Raw genomic sequence first — 26,401 nt, 5'->3', positions numbered from 1 at the left:
TAGCTTCTGGAACAATCTGTCACATATTCTGCCATACCAATAGGCTTATTGTTTAAAAGAATCACTCGAAGATCCTGCTTTAAGTCATAAAAGTCAAAGGCCTTAGCCTCTGGTTGACCACTGGGATGGAGTCAGTATATCCCAAACGGCTTCAAATTGGTCATCTTTGGTGAAGCCTGTGGGGTCCTCCCACTTCATTTTTCCATGCTAGCTAATTCCTTTATGTTACAGCCAAAGCTACAAAGAACTATAAAGCTCTCTCTAGCAATTGATATTCAACCAACAAACTAAAAGGGCTGTGCTTTATCCACATTAAACTGGTGACACTACAAACCCTTACCTACTTTCTAATACCAAGTCATCCATTGTGCAACTTGTTGATTGGATTATTTCCTTGCATGTAAGAAAATGAGTACAGGTATACCCAGGTGACATTGTGGACACAGTACTAGACCATTCCAGTAAAGCAAATGTCACAATGAAAGAAATCATATAATTGGCTGGTTTTTTAGCACATACAAAAGGTTATATTTATGCTATATTGTAGTCTGTTAAGTGTGAATATCTGAAACACATACACACACACATACATACACAGAGAGACATATGTATATATTTTTATCTTAATTTCAATATATTTTATTATATATTAAGTATATCAGCATACTTCATTTCAGTGTATTTTAATGAATGCTAGTAACCCCCTGAATCATTAACATATTATGTTTGCTAGTGGAATATTCTGTCTTGATCTAGATGGCTGCAGACTCTTCTCGGTGGTGGTTGGTGATGGTCGGGTTAGCGGTGATGATTCCTCGAGATAAAAGTGAAGTTCACCCCATCAGTTGACTCCATAAGATTCCTCTGTGACATTCCATGCTGGTGGGCAGATTTTGCTGTCAGTGCAATTTTGTTGACAACTGAAGCGAGTTATCTCAAACCCGATACTGCCTAATTAAATAAGCTTATGCAACATTCTAAATTCCTCTGCCGTCATTTTAAGACCCACAGCATCATCACTGGGAATACATTTCATCTCAAGAAATGACTTTCCCTGTCCATCCAGAAGAAGCCCTTCCTCAGCTATCGCAGTTTTTCTGGCAAGATTGCAGCAATTCAGCTGTATCCGCAGACTCTGCTTCTAATTCTAGTCCTCCTGCTTCTACCACAGCTGCGCTTGCTTCCTCCACTCAAGTCTTGAGCGCTTCAAAGTCTGGAGGATTGGAATCAACTTGTTCTGTTGTACCTGTTAAGGTCGCTCCTTCACTCTGCTTCCATGGATCATGAATGGTTGTACTGGCTTCTAGATAGGAGTCCTTTCCAGGAGGCTAAGAGTTATTCTTCCTTCCTGTTGTGCTATCTCACCTCCAGGATGTAGAAATTGTCTGCATGTGCAAAGCCTTCACCAAACTTCAGACTACAGGAGGGAAGTCACCTTATCAGGCACAAAGAAACCATTAATCTCTGTGTGTCTTTATCAGAGCCCTAGATGATAAGGTACACTGTCCATGAGTTATGATACTTTAAAGGGTTTTCTTTGTTCCTGAGAAGTAGGGCTCCATATATGTCTTAAAAGAATCATTGAACTGTGTAAGCATGCATGTTGGTAGCCAGACTTGGCTATTCCACTTACAGAATGCAAGCAGAGTAAAAGTACCACTCTCAGGATGCCCGTGAGTCTCAGCAGCCATGTTGAGTGAGCAACTGCTACCATTGAAGTCTGCTGGCTCTATTATCCCCTGACAAGAAAACCTGGCCTTCCTAGACTTCTCTGTAGCTCCCCAAGTCTAGATGGCATTTTCCCTAATTGAAGGCTGTTCGTCTACACTGAAAATCTGTTGTGTGTTCCCTGCTTCATCTGTGAACTTAGCTAGGTCATTTTGCTGCAGCTGCTGGGTCAACGCTTGCCTTTTTGCCTTCCAAGAAAAATGATGTTGTGCCCCCAGCCTCCAGAACCAGAACCAGCACACTGCAGCATTGAGCTTGTCTTCCACAGCTTCCTTTCTCTCAGCCTTTGTAGATGTGAAGAGAGTTAGGAGCTTACTCTAGGTTCATCTTTGGCTTATGGCTAGGCCTTGTCTGGTTTGGTATTCCATCAAGGCCTCTAGCATTTTCTCCTTGTCAGCAAACACGGTAAGTCAGCGTTTCTAGCCTTCATGAGTTCTCTCAAGTGGCACTTTGAGTTTCTTTCCTGAACTTATCCTTTGTGCTCACCAATTGGCTACCAGGCCCACCAGGCCTTGTTTGCATCCTATCTTGGTATTTTGAAGAGTTATTTTTGTGTGTTGTGAGTATGTTGGCCCATGTATGTGGGTGCAGACATGGTTACACCTATGTAGAAGTGACAGTCTTTGCTGTCATTGCTCATACACTGTCTACCTTTTATTTTGAGATAATGTCTCTCACTGGCCTAGAATTTGCCAAGTAGACTAGTCTGTCAGGCTAGAAAGATGAGCAGTATGCCTGTCTCTGCCTCCCCAGTGCTGGAGTTACCAGCTTGTGTCAGCATACCCACTTTTCATGTGGGCTCAGGATTGAACTCTGGTCCTTGTACTTGCAAGGCAGCACTGGAAGATGCTGTCACATGTAGATACCATCTAAGCTAGTCAACCAAGCCTGTCTTGACTTCTGGCATGCATACTTCCTTAACCTTAGCCATTTGGGATATATAATTGAAAGTGAGAGCTGTGTGATTTTTGTTTCACTTGAAAATTGAGAGTCGATGGCATGGCTTAGTTTGGTTCTGATATTGTGTTTTAGGGAATGTAGAGGTCCAAGGGGAGGCAGAGGTGAGGAAACAGCCATAACTGGCAGTTATCAAGTAAATTCACCATTTTGTATGAGAATGGCTCATGACAGTCACCAAAAGAATTGCCATAGTAACCTAAAAATAATTACTGAAAAGAAATAACTAGTCAGACAGCACTGAGAAGATGAAAGGGTATAATAATGGTGATGACGTTTGAAGTAGGGCGTGAGCTGCCAAAACCCGATGCAAAGACAACATATGCTGAGAGTCTTGGTCCATGCAGGAGGATTGCCACAAGTCCCTGAAATATATGTGAAGCACAATAAACCCATTAAGGGAGATGTGCACACAGTATGACACCCTGCACATAGTAGGGATGGAGTAAATATGACTTGATTGAGGTGCTGTGTGGTTTCTTGGGATCATCTTACAGGATGGCCAGGGTCAGATTCCTGTTCCCCAGAGTTCACATGACACAACATGCCTAAAACATGCCATTCACAGCACACATCTGTTACTTAGTCTGTTTCTATCTTTCTTATTCTGGAATGACTCTATCAGCTCTTCCTCCTCCTAAGCTATTTTGCCTGCTATGACTCTTATGAAAAATAACACACTATTTTCTTCTAAAACATTTCTATTGTACTCCCACACTGTCATATAAAAATGAATCTGACATCAGGCCTCAGCCAGGATCAGTGTTGTCATGGATGTATTTATGCTATCTTTGCAAAACCTCACGTTAGCTGTAAATGTATAACATAACATCCTTAACTTCTTCAGAGGGTTTATGGAGGAGTCAGACTGGATAGCACTTTTCGCTACACCAAGCAAATGGGGACAGAAGTCACTGCTGATGGAGCGATGGGGCATAGGCTTTCTACTAATCTAGGGGTCTCCTACTCAGGTTGAGTTCCTGAAGAGTACAAAAGACCTGGCCAAATGTACCCTGTAATTGTCTGCCTTTGATTACATTTCTCTTTATTTATAGACTATATCAGGGATCTCCAATTCTGAGAAACTAACCAGCAAATGACTTCAAGAAGACACAAAAGAGTGTCTTCATTACTAAGCACTACCCCTTTCTTTCCCTATCTTATTTTTCCATTTCTTCCCCCCACAGAGAACCTATATCAGTCTAGCCAGGCCTCCATAGCCAAATACTACAGGCTGGGCCATTTACCCAAGAGAAATGCTTTACTCAAATTTTTGGAGCTGTGGGATTCCATGATCAAGGTGCTGGTGAGTTTGGTTGCTGCTGCCCTGGTCCCTTTTCAAGGCGTGCAGATGACTCTGACTTCTTCTTGTGTCACCACATAGCTTTTCTTGTGTGTGTTTAGAGGGAGAGTTGGGGTGAGGCCGGAGAATTGAAGAGAGAGGCTAGAGGAGCATGCCTTCTGCTCTTACTTCTTCAGATGAAGTATACCAAGCCTATAAACGCTGGGTCTATACCATGGGTCCAGAAGTTACTCTATGGCTTCATTTACTCTGAAATATTTTAATAAAGATTCTCTCTGCAAACCCAGCCACAGTTGGGTTTCTTTATGATGTGACTTGGGGGGCCGGCGGGGGAGGGTAAACTCCCGAGCGGTCTATTTTGTGATTTGTCTTATGACTAAGATCTATTTGTTGAATTATTGAATATAAATTTTATTTATCAGTAGAATGATGTTCTTGCTAGTAATTATTTAGCAGTGGTAGGTCTATTTCTGGAATAGCTTAGCACTATGTTGTTACTCCTATTTTAAGATGAAATGAACAATAACTTTAATGGTGAAAACAGATGTTTAAAGCCAGCTTTGGGAGAAGGACAGCTACTGCTTAGCATATCAGCAGGAAGTCTCTTGTTAGCAATTTATAAAGGTTCTTAGCTGATGAAACAAATCCATTCTACCACTAATGTGAGCTATTCAATAGAGATTTTCAGTGTTTTGTATTCTAATTTATTTTTCTGAACGCACATTATACAATGGTGTTCCTAGCTAACTTACAACGTCTGTTATTAGAGGAAAGCCATGGAGATATTTGCTTATAAGAGTCTGAGATGTAGCTCTCTGAGACCCTACACACCATGTACGCATGTCTCCATTAAATTGTTATTTTCAGGTTTATTCCTTTGGAATTTGTAGCCATAAAAAGATATGATGTGAGAATTTTCCAGCAGGAGTATGTCAAGCTTTCCTGACCAGCCCCACTCTTCCATCTCAATGGTTTTCCTTGACTTCCCCCTCTTGATTGATGAAGCCTTGATCCCATCTCTTCTTAATCCCTGAAGAACCTCCTCCCATTGGCCAGGCACTGTGGTTAGTGAATGTCAGAAAGCCATGTGTGCACAGGCATGTATCTGCAGCAAGAATTGTTACCATTTGTTTTTGAAGGCAAATATACTTACATATACTTTAAAAACCATATTGTAATCATTTTCCATTTCTAAGAAGCGTATGATGTGTGACAGCTGAACTGTTTCTAAAGTGGGGAAGCTGTATTAGAAAACACATGTACATGAGAGGCACTTTATGTTAGGTTTGATAAGCAGCATGAGATCTTGGGAGACTGAATGCTTTGCAATGTGTGCTATGTTAAGAGTATTACGACAGGTCTGTGCCTGTTTGGCAAAATTTGAACAAAAGGAGTGACTAGATTTTCTTTTTCTTTAATTGGATGTTTTCTTTATTTATATTTCAAATATCATCCCCTTTCCCAGTTTTGCCCCCTCCCTGAAACCCCCATCCCATCCTCCTTTCCCCTGCTTCGATGAGGGTGTTCCTTCACCCACCCACCCACTCCCAACTCCCCGTTCTTGATTCCCTTACACTAAAACATCTATGGAGCCTTCATAGGACCAAGGACCTCTCCTCCCATTGATGCCTGACAAGGCCATCCTCTGCTAAACATGCAGCTGAAGCCATGAGTATTCCTTGGCTGATAGCTTAGTCCCTGGGATCTCTGGGGTAGGGTGTCTGGTTGTTTGCTATTGTTCTTCTTCCTTTCAAGTCCTTCAGTCCTTTCTCTAACTCCTCTATTGGGGACCCCGAGCTCATGACTGGATTTTCTTATGTAGAACAGTAAACTCAAAGCATCATGTTATTGAATTGAATTAAGATGTAAATGTTCACTAATACAAAGATACACACACACACACACACACACACACACACATAACCATCATATAATATAAGTTGACATGTAAGTGTGTATAAACTAGTATTTTGAAATAAGGACACCAATACTCCATGAGAGCAATAAAATGAACAAGGCTGGAGAGGTGAGCATGTGACATTTCAACAGCACTGGTCAAAGGATCACCAAGGCTGTGATCAGAGTGAGGGTGAGAAGAAGAAAGGGACATGGAAGTCCACATACAACAGGCAAACCTCCCCACAGGGCAAATGAAGCCCAGTGTACCCTGCTTCCAGAACGACTGATTTCAAGGGTAGCTGATGGACTCAGGTTAAGACAGCCCTTTGGGTGTCTCACGTTGAGCTCTCGAACCAGCATGAAAGGGTTGGATTGCTGTCCCACCTTCTTACTGAGGGTGGGATGTAGGAAAATTACTTCTGCATGGCCTGGTTTTCCTTGTGGAACTTAGTTTCATTTCTGAGGCCGTGATAAAAGCAAGGATGTGTTTTATCTCACAGCTGTAGTCATATACCAACACCAAGAGAGTTAAAGGTACTGGAGCCTGAAGCAAACAATCATACCGCATCCGCAGTCAATAGCAAAGAGCAAGCCTGTTATACTCAGCTCACTGGACTCCAGGCCCAGGGAATGGTAACGCTTTTAGACTGGGCCTTCCTCCACCAAGCCACATAATCAAGACAGTGTCACACAGACATGTACACAGGTCAAGCTAGCACAGACCATTCCTCATAGAAACTCTTCCTCAGGTTACCTTCCATACGCCAAATTTACAGTTAAACTCACCATCCGAGGTGGTCAGCTTCGAGCATGTGGTCAGTTGGGAGGTTCTAGTGAAAAGTTCTGCTCTGCTTTGTGTAGGCAGCTTTGACCTGGGCACAGGGTTTTTCAGGATGAGAATGGGTGGGAATAGGAGGTCCTCTTCTATGCTTTTTACAACTCTGCGTTTGCTGGCTTTTTAAGATCCAAGAAGCAGACAGAGAAATACTATGGATTAAACACCAAGCTGGAAAGTTCAAAAATACTAAGTCTCCAGGAATGTGAGCAGGCTCAGCAGACCCCACTGTGCAGGGCATTTCATTGAGGCTTGTTTTAAGGAGATACAAATTTATTCGCTTTCCAAATCTGATGAGGGAGGGGTAAGTGACTTAACATTGTATAGAAGGCTTTCTGACATGTAGGTCAGAATAGAACGTGTGTGTGTGTGTGTGTGTGTGTGTGTGTGTGTGTGTGTGTGTATTTCCTCCTTCCCAGCCTAGCATCCAGGAAGGACAAGCGTGTGTTCTTCTGCCGTCCATGAGAATGTCTGCTTATGCAAACTGCTTATTGCGATGGCAGGCCCCTTCAGAGGCAGCATTGAGATTACTGTTCTACAATGCAATGGGATTTTTTTTCTCTAACTGACGGACATTATAAGTAACTTACAAAATTTATTTAAATAATGTTTCATCTTAAGATTAAAACAAGATATTGCTTATTTTTCAAGATTTTTTTTTGTACAAATACTCTGAAATACCAAAACAAATCCCAACCAACCAACCAAAAAACCGCCACAAATATTTGCAGACAAATACGTGCTGAAACATCAGCCTTCATCTCTCGGAGGCTGCTTCCTTAAGCGGGAGAATAACACAAGAGTTAGTTTTTTTTCACTGTTCCCCCCCCCCCACCTCTTTCCTTAACGAGCCAGCAGAATAAAGCAATACAACATATGAAGCCTTTAGTTTTTCTTTTCATTGATTAATATTTCCCTGAAATGCCCGCAGGGGTAGAAAAGGGACTGGGCAGGCCTACTGGTAAGTTTGTCTGAAAGGTGAGTGGGTGGGTCAGCCGGATTTCTTTGGTTCAGAACTGTAAAGGTGAAGGCAGGCCTTTTACACCGACGGGGTTAAAAGCAGGAAAGACAGTGATTAGCCTTTGTAGCAAGCAAGCTCGGCTGTTCCAATGCATTCAAGTCTGACTCCAAACTTGAAGCGCCCTCCATGTTTTGCTTGAGGTTGGCCAGGGCAGGCTGGCTATAAGAAAATTACTGTCCCACACAGAGAGAGTGAAATGCATTATGGAAGGTTGAAATTTTTCTGGCTTCCTCACAGCTTAAGGGGTCACTGAGGTGAGCGCCCTACACCGATTCCTGGATCATCATTAAAAGCTGAACCAAGTCCAGTATCCTTGGCTCAAACACCCAACTCAGCCAGAACTGAGCATGCTCTCCATTTCTGTCTTTCTTTCTTTCTTTCTTTCTCTCTCTCTCTACACCCTCTTGGGTGTCTGGGGTCACCTCTCACAATTAAATTATTTGCAGCTTAATCCTAGCAAAAAATTGGCTCCTGGAGGAATAAACCCAAAGGTTTTTTTGATATATATGTCTTTTTTCCTCCTAATTTTAATTTTTATTGAAAATAGATTTTTTCATACAATATATTCTGATTATAGTTTCCCCTTCCACATTCTCTCTACTTTCCCACCTAACTCGAATCCACACACATTCTCTCTCTATTAGAAAAGAAACAGACATCAAAACAAACAAACAAACAAACAAACAAAGCAAGCAAGCTGAACGAACACACAGAAACACAGGGACACACATTCTCACATAGAGAACTCTCATAAGAACACAAAAATCAGAAAACACAATATATAAGCAAAACACTTGTAAGGTAAAAAAATGCTTTGATAGCGTTCTTGAGTTCATTTTGTGTTGGGCATCTACTGATGGACATGGGGACCACCCTTAAGTGCGGTTCCAACTGCTGTTTTGAAGAGATAAATTTATTTAGAGTGCATCTATAAGTGAGACCGTGCAGAAATGTCCTTCTGGCTTATTTCACTTAGCATGATATCTTTCAGGTCCATCCCTACAGCTGAAAATGCCGTGATGTTCTCTTTCTCCTTCTCCTTCATATTGAGGCAGATTCTCACTATTAGCTCCAGCTGACCTCAAAGTTACTGTGTACCCACCCCAGAGTGGCTTTAAACATGTGCCTGTCCTACCTCTGCCTCTACAGTGCTGAGGATTTACACGTGTGCATCGTTATGTCCGGAGAAGGGTTAATCTCTTGTGTACTGTGTGGAAGCATCATCTGTCAATCAAAGGCTATGGCCTATGAGCAAAAAGCAAGAAGTAGTAGGTGGGCGTTTCCTTGGAGATTGGAACTCTGGGAGATAGTCAGAGGCTCGGGAGATTCGCCTAAACTCTGAGGAAGTTGGATACATGAAATTGAAGAGTGGTGGCTGGGCGGTGGTGGCGCACACCTTTAATCCCAGGACTCCGGAGGCAGAGGCAGGCGGATTTCTGAGTTCGAGGCCAGCCTGGTCTACAAAGTGAGTTCCAGGACAGCCAGGGCTACACAGAGAANCCATCCAACACTGTCCTGCTACCACTGCTGATGGATATGTAAATGAGGAAAATACCTAATTAAAAAAAAAAAAAAAAAAAAAAAAAAAGAAAAGAAAAAAAAGAAATTGAAGAGTGGTAACACGTCATCATGAGGCAGAAATAGACTAGAATAAATAGGTTATATAAATTACAAGCTAGTTGGGGAACTAGCCCAAGCTTCTGGCCTACGCATTTAATTTATGAATAAGTTTCCAGGTGGTTATTCAAGAACTGAGCATGGGTGGAAAAGCCCGCAGTTACAAAGGCTGTATGATATATATATATATATATATACATATATATATGTATATATGTATATATATATATATATCTCAATGTGTGTGTATACATATATATACATGTATGTATATATATATATATATATATATATATATGTGTGTGTATAAATATTAAACTTTATTCACTCATTGATAAATACATCTGTTGAGTCTGTATCTTAGATCTATGAGTAGTACTGCGTTAAGCAGGGGAGAAAAAGAACTCTTTGGCAAACTGCTTTAATTTAATTTGGCTATATATTTACAACTGTAGTGGCTGGCTCATATGGTAGTTCTATTTTTAACTTTTGAAGCATCTGAATGCTGTTTGCTGTAACAACTGTGTTGGTTTACATTCACCAACCTTTAATCTGATTTTTTTTGATTGCAGACAACTTAGCGTATATGAGACTATTCCTATGAGGATTGTGTTTTTAATATCCAAGGAGCCAGTCACCACATTAAGTTGATATCCACTTTAGTTTATACCCACTTTTTATTTTTGTTCTATGTATTTTCTTGTTCTGATTTCTTTTTTGGTCCATGTTCTAGAGACTGACATCTAAATAGTCATGCTTTCTTGACTCGGGTGCCAGCTAGACACTAGGGGGAAGCTTGGCAAAGACTTAAAGTTGTGGTAGCAGTTGCATCTAGCAATTTCTGGGAATGACTTCCCTATACGCCCATGTTTGGCAATGGATTCTAATACAGAAAGAAGCATGGAAAATACTCTTTTCTTTTCGACTTAACGTCTAGACAGCATCCACCGCCACGGATTTATTGCAGCATGGATTTATTGCAGCATTTCCATATGTACTTTGTTCTTCTTTGGCCTCTCCCCCACCCCCACTGCTGTTTATTGTCCCCCTGTCCCCTCTCATTGACCCCTCCTCTCTGCGAGTTCTTTTCCTGCTTCATGGATTTCAATACCCCTCCCCCAAGAATCTCCCCTGCTCCTTGACAGACTGAAAACCTGGTTTTATTTGTTGCTATGTTTTTTGCAGTTCTTTATTTATTCTAGATACTAAACCCTTGTCTGATATATAGTTGGGGAAGAGTTTTTTTCTCCTATTCTGTAGGTTCTTGAATCTGCCAAAATTTTTATTTGCCATGTAGAATCTTTCAAATTTCATGTAACCTAGTGTCAATACTTGGGGATTATTTTCTCCACAATTAGAATTCCTGACAGAACTTTTTTTTGTTTTTTGCCAGTGCTTATGTATTTTGCCTTGTTTCCCATTAATGGAACAGACTTTCAGGTCTTTGATACATTTCAAACTGATTCTTGTACAGGATGGAGATATGGATGCAAAGTGTCCCTTTCACATATGAACACCTCATTCTCCCAATACTACTTGTTGGTGAGGTTTCTTTTTCTTCCCCCAACTAGACATGTTTTGTCAAAAACTTAGGTGAGTGTATTTCTGTATCCTCTATTTTATTCATCAGCCTAATGAATCAAAACACGTCTGGTTTTGTACCAGTGTCGTGCTGATTTTGTTACTATAGGTTTGTAGTGTAACTTAGGCTCAGCCAATGTGGCATCTTCAAAACTGCTCTTTCTGCTTAGGATGAGTTTTGCCCTTCAGGCTATTTTATATTTTCATGCAAATTTTAGGATTTTTTTTCTAGTCATGTGGATAATATCATTGAAATACTAACGGGGATTGTTTTAGATTTGTAGACCACTTTTGGTAAGATAGCCATTTTCACAGAGTTGATTCTGATCAAGGAAAATTTCTAAGACATCAGGTCAGGTGGATATCTCTCTCTATTTATAGACATGCATTAAATACCTGTGGTTCCCACTCATCTCGCTGTTACCCCAACAGAGATGACAGTGTTGCAAACCTCCCAATTTTAGCTATTGTCTTAACTGAAGCAACCTTTCTTAAGGCTTGCATAGTATGACCACAGCTACTGTGAATGCCTTAAAGAATAGAACTTGTCTAATGGATAGAAATAAGATGAATAAATAGCTAAATTTTGGAAAATATTGTCAATGAAAATCTTTCCTGAAGGATGAATGTCCTACAACCTTCAAGATGTTAGTGTGGGGTAGGTCTAGAAGTGAAATTTGGATATCACATGCCTTTATCAAATAGTTTTTATTATAAAACCATATGCATTTTTGTCTATAGTATGAAAATATTTGCTTGGTACAGTTGCTGATAATATACAATTTAACTCTCAGAATGATAAAAAATGTCCTAAAGGTAATATCTGCATGGATGTCACTGTGGAAAGTCAGATGGGCATGGCATACCTGGTACCAGTAGGGTCTATAGAAAACTAGGGGGCAGTAGGGGAGGACTAGTGTCCAAATACAAAACCCTAACTTTAAAATGTCAAAGACCATTTGTGCTAGGTTAGACAAGTGGTCAGGATCATACAGTTTTCCATAGTTTAAGAACTTTAGTGAAGCTTAGGTAGGTGGAGCAGGGTTACCACCAGTGAGAAGGCTTAAGCAAGCCTGTGGATCCCTTCCACGTTTATTCATATGGCAGTTGGCTTGGAACCTCATTCTTGCTACTTGGGCCTCTGCATAGAACTGCTCACAACGTGGTAACTGTTTCCTCTAGAGAAAGTATTTCAAGAGAGACAAAGCAATCGTTTGTTGTTTCTAATCTCCTGAAATTATAGAATGCATTGGCTTTAACTGCAGGATGGAATACTTTCAGACACACCATCCCCTTGTGTGTTTTTTGGTACTAGAAATGCTCTTATACTGACATCACCTCTCAAATATCCTGTCTTCTGAGAGACCTCGCTCTACTTGCCTGAAATGTACGTTCTCCTCTTATTGGTTATGCTGATGCCCATTGGTTTTTATATAGGAGCTTGGATACATAAAGCCATTTTAGTAGTTTATTAATTTCTCTTGAAATGTAAGATCTAGGAAAATAAAACTGCTTCTTGAGTATATCTACCAGGTTACTTGTTACTTATCGGTCTATCTTGCAATTATCTGTCCATCCATCACCAAAGATGTTTTATGACCAAATTTCCCATATCTATGTCCTGTATGTGGATCTATTAGATGTATATTAAATAAATAAAAACATACATACATACATATTTTGTATTTCTGTTTCCCTGTTATTCCTTGTACACTATATATTAGCACTTAAGAATTACATAAAAGTTGATACCTTCTGTCTTTGATTATTATTTAAGTTGACTTTTTTCCTCATATGTTTTTCAATTACTATTTCAAAACCCATAACAGTTTTCATTTACCGACTTGTCACCTGATACATGTGTTATGGAGGCAATTGTTCCAGATGGTTTTCTTTATCTAGGTCAGCAGTGTTGACTTCCGACTCTAAGATGACAGTGTCAGAGCCTCATCATTTAAATGAGAGTGACTGAAAGGACCCATTCTGTTCTGGGAAGCATGGTTGCTGCTGCTATTTGCAGAATCAGAGCCTTTTGCTGCTCAGAGTTTCCTGAGTTAGCCTAAAGTCTTTTAAAGCACATTCCCCATCAGGCCAGTGTGACAAAGCTGGACCTCACCATCGGAAGCTCAGCTTCAGGGAATCCTTAAAATAGTCCTCTTGCCCCAGCCTGCCTGCAGCTGCCCTACTTTGGCTCACAATTATGAAAGTTCCTTGAGTACCTGGTGGTCATCTGTTTCCCAAATGGGGGCATATCCATGAAGCCATACCAAGACGAATGTCTCTATCCTGTTGGAGTCCCTGGTTGGCCCTATCTTGTTTAATAAGTTCATAGGGAACATTGCTGGAGCTACTTGGGCCAGAGGGGAATATGGAGGCAGCTATAAACTCTTAGCATACTCAGAGTTGGGCTTTGAGTTTTGAGGTCACATTCTGTTTGTGTAATCTCAGATCTTGGTTAGGCTTTTTCTCCTGCAAATCTGAGCGACACTGGGTTGAAAAATTCTTAAGGTAGTTTCTATCTCTGTTTTACTGAAGAAACTCTTTAATTATGGATAAAGTCCTGTGTAGGAACTTTAGCATTTCTTGATTCTATTTACCTATTTATTTATCAATATCTTTAAATCACCACCCATGCACTCATCATCTGCTTGCTTTTTCTATGAAAAAGAAGAGAATGGATTATGATCAAAGGAAAAATTGTGAATAGGATAACATAACCGCCTTCACATTTTAATGATGTGGAATTGTATTACCCGCACCTACAAGGGTTTAAAGTAACACTTTTATAGTAAACCCTTTTAATATAACAGAGTAGGACTTTTAAATTTCCATACCAAACTGTGATTCTGGTTGTGACTGAGTAGGAAGATTGTAGCTAGGGGGAGGCAGACTAGCCAGCACAGGAAGGGCTTCATGTTTTCGTTTAATTGGTTTGACCTCATGCTGTTCACTGAACTTCATAAGGGCATAATCACTGTGTAAACATAGCACATCAAAAGCAAAGGAGACATCTATAAAGTTCTGTGCGAGAATACAGAGTTTTCACTGTGCTATTTTTTTTTTAAATTGACTTGACCTTAGTTCAACATGTAATTGAATTGGGCCAGTGATAGACTCTTCTACTCAGAGATGGTTTTAAAATTGTTCTTCTTGAATTGTTAATGTAGTTTTGAAATTTAGGTCACACTGTTGAGTCTTTCTTTGTTGTTGGTTTTGATTGAAAACCGTATGACTTTCTGGTGTTTTCCTCCAAGAAATAGGAGTGCTAGATGTAATCTTTTTATTGCATTCAGAGAGAGCACCTTAACTGTGCTCTGGGCATTTTCCTCTCTATTTGGGCTACAACTGGGATCTGAATGCACACAGAGACCCTAGTAGAAATCCTAGTCTGGAAACTGCTAATACTAGATCTCTGGTCATCCAAGACTTGCTGCTTGCTATCTTGGGGGAATGTGCCACCTCTTTATTTGGCCCAAGAGTTCTAGATTCTTTTTTCTTCTGGCTTTATCTCATTTATAGTGTGTGCTTCCACAAGCAACGAATAAGATGACTGAATGCAGAAGTGAGATAGTTCTATTAGTACCCTCTACGATAAAGGTACTTTATTTTTATTAGCTTGTGTGGTGCAGGCGTGGTGTGTGTGTGTGTGTGTGTGTGTGTGTGTGTGTGTGTGTGTGTGTGTAGGTCAGAGGACAAATTTCAGAAGTCAGTTTTCTCTTTCCTTGGTGAATTCCAAGGGTTAGACTGAGTGGCTTGCACTTTACCTATTGTCCCTCAAGTTCCTTTATAAGCCACCCAGCAAATCTACTCCAAAGGCCTTGGGTTGAAGATGTGCCACAGAAGAGGCAACGGAAGCCAGTGGGACTGTTGTTTTCTCTCCTTAAAATGCTTTGGTCACTTTACAATTAGTTTCATCCATTGAGACTCCTGCTGATGAAGTGCACTCCTCTCATTTGTATTTCTTTGACCCTCTAACTTTCGCAGGAACATGTTTGTTTGTTGGCTTGCTTGTCTGATGGCATTTGGAATTGTCTGAGGGGAGGACACATACCATACAAATAATCGAGCATTTTGAAGTTAAACAATGGTAAAGAACGAGTGGATTTCCACATCATGTTTCAGTTCAATGAGATGTTTAAGGTGGCATGCTCTGGTTCCTGAGAGACAATGGTGGCAGTCTTTCTCTAAGTCCATTTTTCCCCGTGTTTTATTGGCAGCTTGACCTTGGCCATAGTTAGTGTTTATGCTGTAGAGATTGGCAAGCTGCGAGCACAACAGGTGTGTTATTCCTCCCTGGAGACTCTGTTGTTAAACATTTCTCCACATGTAACTGCTGACTACCAAAAAGTAAGAAAAAGTTAAGCATGAGAATCTGTCATTGAAAATCATAATGGCTGGCAAACTTGCAACTCTCAGGTAGGCAATGGTCTGTGTAGAAAGTTTAAAAGTGCAGTGAGAAATTCCCATGAACCGTACAACAAAGAAGGTACATCAAAGCATATTTTAAAAATTATGGAAAATGACCCAGTTGTTTCTGCTGGTTGTCGTTGCTCAGGTCAGTTTTGAAGTCTCTCCTCGAACATATTTTTAAGGCTTACTAAGTATTTACAGTCTGAATAATTACTAAGACATAAATGGTAAGCTAGCTTCACCCTTGTCATCTCCCCACTCCGTGGTATGTAGCTGGTGACATCATCTAGCCATTCTCTACTGGGTTCTCCATTTCTCCACGCTGTTGTGGTTCAGTGCAGGGCTACAGGCCCTGTGTACACCCTATGTCTGCCTCCTCGGAACCCCAGGAGCTAATCTCTGATAGATAAGTATAGGACACGTCCTGGCTGTCTTCTCAAAGCTCATTCAGGGTGCTGGCTTGCCCTGGTGACCTTTCTTTCTCACTAGAGAAGCATTTGGCAGATGAGTCAGCCAGGCTCTGTGGTGGATCTATTATTACAAAGGATTGAAATCTCAGTCCTCATGAGTCCACCCTGCTTTTGCAAATTGCATTGTTTGCCCCTTTGCTTCCCTGTACTGACTGCCCCATTGCTCCTTAAACATTACTAAGGGACTTGTTCTGTTACTCTCCTTCCTTTGGACCCAGGGAAGAAAAGTCCATCTTCCCAGTAGGGGGAGCTGCAGAGAGGAGTCCTTTAAAAAAAAAGCTAAGAGACCACCAGCACTTCCCTAAAAGATGAACTCTTTCTGGCTCTCACTTCTCATCTTAACGTTGGGGGTGGTTGAAAAGAGACGGTGTAGAAATACCTTGTGCTAACACTTCAAGCCCTGGGGAGGTGTTTGAATCCAAATTCTCCCAGTTCTTTTTAGGAACTTAACACTTTGATTTTCTCAGCCAGGACTGAACCTGTCTTACAAAGCACCTCAGGAATCCTGTTGCAAAAATAGATTTATGTCTTTATCAGTTTTTATGCTTTGGAATTCAGGGAGGGAGGGAGGCAGCACAACACCTTAGACATTGAACAGCTAGGGAAGGGTATGTGGTGAAATCTTGTGTAGCTTTGTGCACGGGGAAACCTCCATGCAGGGAGAAGAAATCCAGACTCGGCTCAGAGAGGCCTCCTCAGAGCTGCTGCTGGGACTGTGCGCTTATTACACGGTCATTCCACAATCCCTTGAGAATCACCTCATTATATCTTGGGAACTTATCTTTCAGTAATCCTCTTGGAGTTTGGAAAGCCAAGAAGAGCAGAGAAGCTCTAGGACATTGCATGATAAGTCACACCCATCCCCTTTTATCCCGTTGGGAGAAGCACAGTCATTTCCAGTGTGCCAGGGATTCCAACCAGGTGGGGCTAGTTTTAGAGAAACAAGCTAGGAGGGATGCTGGGTATCTGGTTGAGGCCGGAGTGTTTTCTCTGTGAAGTCAGTCTCAGCCCCTGAAGCATGGCATGCGCATTTATTGTCCTCGGAACAGTCTGGGATGTGGTAGGAGCCTCTCCATTGAGAGAATAGAAGCAGCGAAGAATACGCTTGTATCCAGGTGTACAGGGCGGTTGAATTGAAGTGGGTTCTTAGGATGGAAGTAGTTGAGAACAAGGGCAGGGAAGGAGACATGGATCAGGGCAGGATATGTAGGGTGAAGGGCTCAGCTGGGAGAGAGGTGATTAATTAGGTCAAATTCCAGTGTCGCCAGTCTCTGCAAAGTTTTGACAGATGGTGAAGGGTGGCTGGCTCTGGGAAGCAAAGCACCGAGTGGGTGATGTGAACCGTGTAACATGTGGTGAGGGTCATAGAGACATACCTGACCCATGATGAAGATGCAGTCAGTGTGGTGAGGGTTGTAGAGACATACCTTATCCATGATGGAGATGCAGTCAGTATTTGATTTCCTTCTCCTCCTACTTTTAATGGTGCCATCGGGTGGCACATAAAGCACACATGCAAGCATGGGTCAATTGACAGCATTGTCCCAGCAGCATTTCCAGGGTGGGTAAGCAATGAACGCAATGTGTGAAAACGACTGAGGGAGGAAAGAAGCAGAGTTACAAACCAGGACAGAAATAAAGCCACAGCTCTAGCTGCAGTGCAGAAGGAAACAATAGAAGCCCAGCATTCCTTCGGCAAGCAAAAGAGGCTGTTGGCCCAAAGTTAGTATCCTAAGGGACCAATCCCTGAGCTAGTGACCATGGCCACAAGAGGCAAACTAAGCCCGGGGAAGAATGCAGAGATGTCATGAAAACAAACGGGTGCCGTGGGGATGCAGGGATAATGAGCCTGAGCATCTGGAATGTCTCCAGGAATTAAATTCAGTTCTCTTTGATGAGGTCAGCATGCACAAAACACAACTAACCGGCCTTGGACAGGTGGCTGTTTCTGTTGTCCTCTGGGGCAAGGCTCAGAAGTACAGAGATCAGGACTCACCAGCTAACAAATATGAGGGAGTCTGTATGGTCTTGCGGGGTTGCCTTCCTTCGCAGTATCTTCTTATAGAAATGACCTTTACATCTTGTAGTAAACGTTCAAAATGAAGCTTCCTTACTCTTAGGCTTCCTGGTGGACTCGTATCCTTGATACAAAGGTGCACAAGCACACACACACACAGAGTAGATTCCATTGCTGACCTGTCACCCATAGAAAAGTCTTCACGTGTACCTGTGCTGAAAACCCTGGGTCAGAGGCGACTCTCAGGAACTTCTGACTCTTCCCCTGGAGGAGTGAAGCTTTCAGAACAATTCAGAACCCCAGAAAACTGAGCCTGTGCAAGCCCTTGTGTTCACTGACAGGCTGGGTGCTTGTTGATTGTTTTACACGCAGTACAGCTCCCACTTTCTGAAAGTGTACTTCATTTTCTTGTACAGGGTTTATCTCTAGATATGCAGTTCTGGTAGGGTTCCCAGTCAGTAGTGCCACGGAAGGGTTAGTAAACACCCCCCCCCCAAAAAAAAAACCAGATAGGAGCTGATAAGATGCAACTCACATCAGGATCTTTATTCTATTCGAGCTAGCTCCCCCCACCACAGTGAACAGAACTGCCATCCAGCAGCGTAGTTTGGTACTGGAGGAGCCCTGAATAACTATCACACTTTATAGTAAGCAGCAATGGGTGTGTGTGTAAGTGTTTAAGCATGTAATTGGAAAGCTGCTGCTGCCTTTAACATAATAGGCTGGTGCTGGGAGTCATATCATAAACTTAACTTCTTCTCCTCTCTGCATTGGTGGTCATTAGGCAGGGGGTGGGCTTGTAACCTGGGGTGCAGGTTTGTTGGGAGAATAACCTGGAGAGACTGGTCTTGTTGGGGATTAACCTAGAGACTGGAACTAGGCTCAGGTTTTGTTGGGGGGGGGCAACTTGGAAACTAATGCTAGGTACCAGCCTGTTAGTTAACTGAGTTCCAACTTAGATCAGGTTCTCTAAAATGGAGTCTGAACTTAAAAGCTTTGGCCTCTTAAGTCAACATCTATTCTTACCCACTGGTTGAGAGACTGATGTGTAAGCAGTGATGGGTCACAGGGCCCATTGACAGAATTGGAACCATGGTGCTGTACTTAAGTAGAATAGGTTTTATTACTAGAACCTTTGCAGGGAACCATGGAGTTGACCTGGCTTAGCTGCCTTGAGGGACATGTGTCATAGGTGTTTCAGGTACCATGTACCTTCTGGTTCACAAGAGATCAATGCACTCCCTCAGGCAGTGAGGCATTTAGTGTTCCTCTGTAGGTTCCCTCAGTAGTCAAGGAAGCATGGAAGCCTGGCAGGACAATTGATCTTTGACATTAATCTTATGTGCCCTTTAAAGTTCGCAAACATCACTGTATCCTGCCAACAACAACTGTATCGATCCTGGCAATTGCCACTATATTCTGTGTCTGATAAAGGTGTAAAGAGTCTGATCGCTCTCAATAAAATTGCCACAGCTTAAGTTTTGCTGTGGACCCTCCAACCGGCCTGGTTTCATTTCTCAAGGCTGTATCAGGGGACCTTGACCCATTAGGTATACATGGTGGCTTATACATGTAGAGTTCCAGTAATTATTTTCAGAACAAGTATAGTCTGTGGAGGGGTCAACTTATGATCAGGAAGATGAGGAGTTAGAAAATATAATGCCAACAACTGATTATCCTTGTAGCCCTTGGCTCCAGGAACAGGCTGTGTTGTCTGCTAGTGGGAGATCAGAAACCATAGCCAAAACTATTGGCTCCAGACCCATGGCAGTTATGTAGAGCATGAGTGACCCCTGCCATGCATGCTTCTCAATACCTATTAAGCTAATGATTGATGTTGGAGACCTCAGCTAAACCTGCAGAGAATGCAAGCATTTTGACATCTGTGCATGGACACTGTAGAAGTAGCACAAACATGGCCTCCATTTCACAACATTTCATAGTTGTGTGAGGTTAGCTCAAACAAATGCAGAGGCCTACCTAAAGATTAAGTACATTTGGAATGCTGGCTTTAAAGAGGATTGGGTGATAATTTTTATAATTTATAGGCATATAATCTTTAGAATTTGTAGGAATATACCTTTTAGATTTTCATCCTTCACAATGAATGAAAGGATACTGAAATGTGTGGAAGAATAGAATGATCATGGGTCTCTCATGTGAGTAATGGCGTCATCCTCCACTAGGCTTCAAATCTTGAGTATGGTGGGTGGAGCTAGCTGGTCCCATCACAATGTCTTGAAGACTGTCCTTGCATCCCCCAAAGGGCCAATTCCTGTTGGTTAGGTCTCAGACTCTGTAGCTCTCTATTTGGGTCTGTGAGCCCCCTCATAGCTTTATGAAGACATTTCATTTACCTACAGGTGGAAGCATTCGGTTCTGTTTGCAATGAAGGCTTGTGATTTCACCATCAGTATTCCTACTTGCTTAATGAATGAAAGCATTAACTCTGCTATTTACTAGGGTGAGGAACTCTTAGTATTCTAGTTTTGAAAGCTGAAAAGCCAAAGGAGGCCTCAGACATCATCTAAGGCAAGTTAACCCTTTAGAAAAGGATGAAGAAAGTGAGATGGTCTCTGGGTTCATTTCTTGTCAGAAGCACTTCTGTGTCACTAACAGTACAGGGATCTTTCTAGAAACATTTATGTAACTACTGCCCTTCAACAAAATAGAAAGGTCCTTTTGGAAAAGGATGTAGACCATTGATTTTATTTTAAAATTTAATGTAACTTAGTTTTAAAACTTACTTCTGTAATTACTTATTTCTGTGTATGTGTGTGTGTGTATGTGTGTGTGCACGCGAGCACGCGCATGTGTGTGCATGCTTGTGTGCATGTGTATACACATAGACGTCAAAGGACAATTTTCAAGAGGTAGTTCTCTCTTTCCAACATGTAGGTCTTGGGGATTGAACTCAGATCATGAAGCTTGGTAGATAGCAAGTGCTTTTACCCACTGAGCCATCCCTCTGACCAGTGATGTAGGGTTTAAGTCACTCTTTATTAGGTAGGAGTTTTATTATAGGAATTGTAGCCAGATTTAAAATTTCTCTGATGTCACCTAGAACTACATTCGATACACCCTCAGTGAAGTGTCTGGGGTTTCATGTTCTAAATGGAAAGGCTTTTGGGGTTTTGAGTTTTCAGGGGAAAGACTTTATGGGGTTTTAATGATTTCCCCCTCTTAAAATTTAAAACTAAAATGGGCCTGTCTATTAAAGTCCACTGGAAATTAAATATTGCAAATGGTCAGGCTGTAATTTTACATGTTATTCCATGTGCTCTCCCCTTCCTCCACTGACATTTGTCCAGGTGACAGATATTTAACTGAGTTTTTCATAAGAGTGACCCGAAGCCTTTGAAAAGCATGCTTAAGAAGCTACTATGGGACTCCAAGCGAGTGAGTTTTAACAGCTGCTCCTGCTACTCTGCCCATAAGGGGAACTTGATTTCCCTCGGGGCAGTTCCATTAATTTGTTTTTATTATTTTAGGATAGCCAATATGCTTTAGCTGGCTGGCTTCTGATCCTGGAAATGATGTGGGTGGCATGTTAGCTCTGCTTTTAATCTGTATTCCTTTGAGGGTTTTCTCTGAAGACCACCCGGATGGATGGATGGATGGATGGATGGATGGATGGATGGATGGATGGACCAAGCTCAATCTGAGTGGTGATTTGAACAAATTCTTGCCACAAGTAGGTGGTACTCAGTGTATGAAGCTGCCAAACACTGGGTAGGGTGTGGGGATTGGAGAGGTTCTCTGAGATCAGGGCACTCAATAGTTTCTCCAGGTAGGAGAGAAATAGTGTTTCCTCTTGACTTCTAGTATGAAAGCCCTCCTTCAGGCACTTAAACTCATACCCATAGGAATGTGCCAAGCTGGAGAACTCTCCCCTTGTTACAGCTTGTCCTGGAGATGCCTAAGGATGGCTTTAGGTTATTCGTAGTTAGAAATAATGTGTGCCCAACCTTGTTCTTAGTGCTAGCATATGTGAAATATTAATTCATGGTAGTGAGATGAAAACACTGACTATGCACTTATCAAGCCCAGCTTTTAGATCTTTCTTACATTTTTATTTAGTGTGAGGGGAGACACATGCAGGTATGCTATGAAGCTTAGCTAGCGGCCAATTTGGAAGAGGCAAAACTTGGACATTTTCCTGAAACATCCAAGTTTAGAAAGTAGAATTTCCTAAGTGATTAAAAAATAATTACACACAATATAACCAGGCATAATACAGTCAGTCCTCTCTGCAAATTAACTTGTACACTTCTCACATGTCCAATGAAGGTAATAAAAGTGCACTTGAGTTGATAGCACATGATCATATTAGTGCATTTTGGCCTAAAGACATGGTTTTGGTGAGAATACATAAAGTATTAAAGGATTATAGGATTGTACTTGACTAGGTTTTTATCATAATCCATTGCTTTAGGTGTGCCTACCTCAGAATTCATACAATCGAGAAGCCAATTTCTTTGCAATTCATTCAGTCATAAACAGTTTCTTTCCTCTCGACTCTAATGTGTGCCCAGGCATGTAGGATTGCACCTAGTCAGGAGAGAGCTGCTCCTGTCAGCTTGACTTGAGAGGACTGAGAGTGGCTTGGCAGCACGATAGGCAGGCTGGCTATTTGAATTATCATTTCTCTGTCCAGAAGCCTAGTTGGTTGATGACGGCTGTTGATTGGTGGAGTAGGTTGAGCTCATAGGATGTGGTTAGGACTAGAAAAGTTAAAAGAGCTTTCCCCTTGTCTTCCAAAATTGTATGCTTATTATACACAACATGGAGAAGCAAAACATAAAGAAAGACACAGAGATCTCACTAACTGGAAAAAGCCATGCAGGACTGCAACATTCTGATAGGTTTCTTCTCTATATATGTATACATATACATATACATATACATATACATATACATATACATATACATATACATATACATATACATATACATATACATATGCATATACATATACATCCTATACATACACATATACATCCTATACATATACATAGCTAGGTACACATCTATTTTTTGCTATATATATTTATATGTTGCTATATACACATATGGACACTAGGCAATGTTTAATGACAAAAAAGGCAACAGAATAGTATGTAGTATATATAGTATGTATTATATATTTTTGCTATTACACATATGTATATAAGTATATATATGTATTATGTGCATATATTTTCCTATATATAGATGTATATATGTATATGTGCATATGTGTGTATGTGTGTATATATGTATTATGTATGTGTGTATATGTGTACATGTGTATATGTATATATATGTGTGTACATAGTAAAATATATGTATATAATGCATAGCATATATAACACATGTATATGTATATATGTATATATGTGTATATATGTATATCTATATGTATGTGTGTATATATACATATATACATATATATGCATATACATGTGTGTACTATATATGCATATGTACACATGTATATGCATATATGTGTATATACACACATATATATAGATATAGATATAGACACACACATACTATATATGTGTGTATATATACATATATGTGTATATATATATATACACATACTATTCTGTTGCCTTTTCGTTATTAAACATTGCTTATTGTCTATTTGACAAGTATTGAGTACTTTTGATTGTATGGTTTTCAATACCTTTAAAATGCTTAGCATGGTCTGTGACTTAGAGGTGAGTGGGGAGGTCATAGTTTTTATTCTTTCTCTGGTATGTATGTTTACTGTTTCAGCTCATAGATGGGCCAGAATTACCCCAGTTGGCTTTCTAAAGAGCTCACTGTTACATGAATACCCTTGTCCTAACTGCATCTTATTTTGAGAACAATGAGCTAGTACCCCGGAACGCAGGATGAGTATGGTGTGCGGTACACACCTTGTGTATCAGTCTCTCTTACACATGCTTAATGACAACTTTAAATCCTGAAATGTTTTCATTAAAAATAATGAAAAATAATCATCTCCAACTTTTCCAGTAGGTTGAAGCAAATGAAACAAACACTGTAAGACTTTGATAAGACATGGAGGAGAAAGTTGTAAGGATGATCTTGAGGCCTGGAGAGCTTGCCTAGCACCTGTGGGTCCCTGGCTTGTAGCAGCACCACCAAAGAAAATCTTAGTTGTAACTCATTACTCAGTATAATTAATATGTAGCAATTCAAACAAAAGAACCATGAAATGACTCTGTTCAGAAGAGCTCACTCCCTGCCTGGGAGCTGTGCCCTGTGCGTGACAGCCAGGGCTGCCTTCACAGCACAGTCTGGTGGCTTAAAGAAAGACGTAATTTCCTCTGGGGTCTGGAGACTGGAAGTCCCAGGTTACACTGCATTCCGGCTCCGCTTCAGGGAAGACCTCTCTTCCTGGCTTGCAGATGGCTGCCTTCTTACAGTGTCCTTAAAAGACCTTTTCTTTGTGCATTCTGGGAATGAAGGATCCCTGAATCTCCTCCTTTTGGTGCAGTATTACTGGCTTAGGAACCCATCTTTTAACCCCAATAAATTTAAGTTGCCTCCTCACAGGTGCTATCTCCAAATACAGACACATTGAAGGTTAGAAAGTTAGCATGTGGATTTTGGCAAGACATAATCATTTCGTAACAGGGACCTATTTGAATGTAGGTCCTATGAATTTAAGGACATATTTTTAAATTGGTGTTGTAATAAAGGTAAAAATGAAATACAATTGCTGCCTAGACAAATTAGGGATTAATTCTGGCTAGGGCTGGGGGAAATGTCACAATGGAGCCAGCATTTTAGTTAGTCTTGGAAACTCTTAAACAGAGACCCTGACAAGAGAATTTATATGCAAATGCCTTACTGGGGCACTACTATCTTAGTTAGGCTTTTAATTGCTGTGAACAGACACCATGACCAAGGTATCTTATAAGGACGACATTTAATTAGGGCTGGCTTACAGGTTCAGAGTTTCAGTCCATTATCATCAAGGTGAGAACATGGCAGCATCCAGGCAGGCATGGTGCAGGAGGAGCTGAGAGTTCTACATCGACCTCTGAAGGCTGCTAGTGGAAGACTGGCTTCCAGGCAGCTAGGACCAAGATATTAAAGCCCATGCCCACAGTGACACATTTACTTCAACAAGGTCACACCTACTTCAACAAGGCCATACCTACTAATAGTGCTACTCCCTGAGCCAAATATATATATATATATATATATATACAAATATATATATATACAAACCATCAGATGCTCTTAGGAGAAAGAAGGTAGAAGAAACAGGCAGGGAAAGAAACACAAGCAAGGATAAGATAAGGGCCCAGGCTATCTCTGGCACTGTGTAAGTATCGAGAGTTTGGCATCTACCAACGTTGTCCTGTGTAAGAAGAGAGAACCGGCTATCCATACTCTTAGACTAAGCAAGACCTGAGGGTTGCATGAGGCTGGGCTGGGGTCAGGCAAGGCTTGAACTCTCATGCCCTCCAAGCTCTGACCTTGCCTTCACAGTTGCTCAAGGTGTTTGAGGCCAGCCCTCTGTAGTCAAAGACAGAAACCATTAGAAGCACAATCTGAGAGGCGAGGAAAGACTCGCTGGTTGCAGAGCTAGTGGCTACTATTTACAGGACCGTTCAGACAGAAGATGTGTTCATCCATCGACAGTGTTACAGAAGACAGCCTTGTGTCTAGCCTGATGGTAGTATAAATAAACACCCTGGGCACCTGAAGACATAGGACCATAACAAAGATGGATGGCGGGAACACGGGCTGTGATAAAATTGTGCAATGCTTTGGAACTATTGACTGCAGAACCTTAAAATAGCTGTTTTTCCATGGGAGCCTGCTATTTTAAGGACCCACCCTGAGAATGGATACAGAAGTTGGGATTCTATTTCACCTCCCCATCCCTGGTCCAGCACTGAGTTTCTTTGTACTTCGAACTGAAAACCTTGTGCCATATTTGGTGTCCTGGTCTCTGAAGCCATGGAGAAATGATTCTACCATTTCTCACTGGCTTCCTTGTTTGGTGCTGCCATGTTGATTCTTGAGTCCTAACTTCGTTTAGATTTCTGGCCTTTGTTGAATTTCCCACCACCTTTTAAAACTCAGCTTCTTAAGGTTAGTCCCAAGTATGTATAAAGTCTCGGTCGTATGCATAGAACACTGCAGTACTAGAAAATGCCAAGACTGAGGGAGACAGAATCAGATATACGGATACAGCAAGCCAGATTGTGTTGCATACCCTCTTCTCTATCAGTGAAAGCCTGAGTTGCCACCATCTCTTAGTTACTTTAAACAATGTGCCATGAAAATAAATCAAGTCAGGTATAGATTTAATAATTGCGGTGATAATCTGAAAACACCAGTGTATGTAGAAGAGTCAAGCAGATGAATTTGAAGGTTAAGGGCCCATTGTGAGGTAACCCTGTCCTTATTGCATTTTCTATCCCCCAGGCCTTAGAACCACAGTGCTTAAAAACAGGATCCAATATTTAAACATATCTAGGAACTTGCTATGCTTTTTGGTCACCATCAGTTAAAAAGAAATTAGTGTATATTCAGCATGCTGGCTTCCACA

The sequence above is a fragment of the Mus caroli genome, chromosome 5 (assembly GCF_900094665.2).
Source record: "Mus caroli chromosome 5, CAROLI_EIJ_v1.1, whole genome shotgun sequence".
In the NCBI taxonomy this organism is placed as follows: domain Eukaryota; kingdom Metazoa; phylum Chordata; class Mammalia; order Rodentia; family Muridae; genus Mus; species Mus caroli.
Note: the sequence above shows the minus strand (reverse complement) of the source record.